This window comes from Carassius carassius, chromosome 12 (genome assembly GCF_963082965.1).
Source record: "Carassius carassius chromosome 12, fCarCar2.1, whole genome shotgun sequence".
Taxonomy (NCBI): domain Eukaryota; kingdom Metazoa; phylum Chordata; class Actinopteri; order Cypriniformes; family Cyprinidae; genus Carassius; species Carassius carassius.
In genome coordinates, this window is record NC_081766.1 from 19,164,831 (window position 1) to 19,165,612 (window position 782).

Sequence of the window (782 nt, forward strand, 5' to 3'; positions counted from 1 at the left end):
TACAGCAGGCTGGTCTCTCCCAAAGGGACAGAAGTGATTCTCTCAGTCAAAATTGTGCTTTTTCATTTCTTTTTCGCTTTAGATTAATTTACCTGGGAATCATAGTTTGTGCCTTTCCAAGTAAAACATTTAACACTAATGTGTCCCCTCTCTATGGTTCCTATCCAGGTGAAGTGTCCATGGCCCTCTCAGATTGTTTGTTCTCTACTGTGTGCTCCATGCTAGCCTAATGGAGCCTGTTGGCTTTTCTCTGATTTTTATTTTTTTTCACTGTTGTAAAGTGCATCACAGCAAAGCTCCACGATTTGAGTCTGTGGGTTTATAATTGAGGAATGAGGATGTGTAGTGATTTACATGCCTATTAAATGTTGCTTTCCTTTTATGCCTCATGTTACATGTTGTGTCTGTGCACAATCTCTGTTTTAAGTTTATGGTTGTGGTTAATCATTGCGGTTATTTCTGCAACAATTATTTCAGTACAGTCAACATCATGTGACATACAGAGGCAGTTGCAGTGAATCACCGGGATGCGGTGCAATAGAATACAAATGGAGCTGCTGGGCAAGTGCCTTAAAGGGTAGATAGATAGTTCACCCAAATATGAAACTCCTGTCATCATTTAATCACCCTCATGTCATTCCAAACCTGTATGAGTTGCTTTCTTATGTTGAACATAAAAGAAGATATTTTGAAGATTGCTGGTAATCAAAATTTGTGGTTGCCATTGACTTCCATAATAGGAAAATAAAAAATACTATGGAAGTCAATGGCAACCACCAACT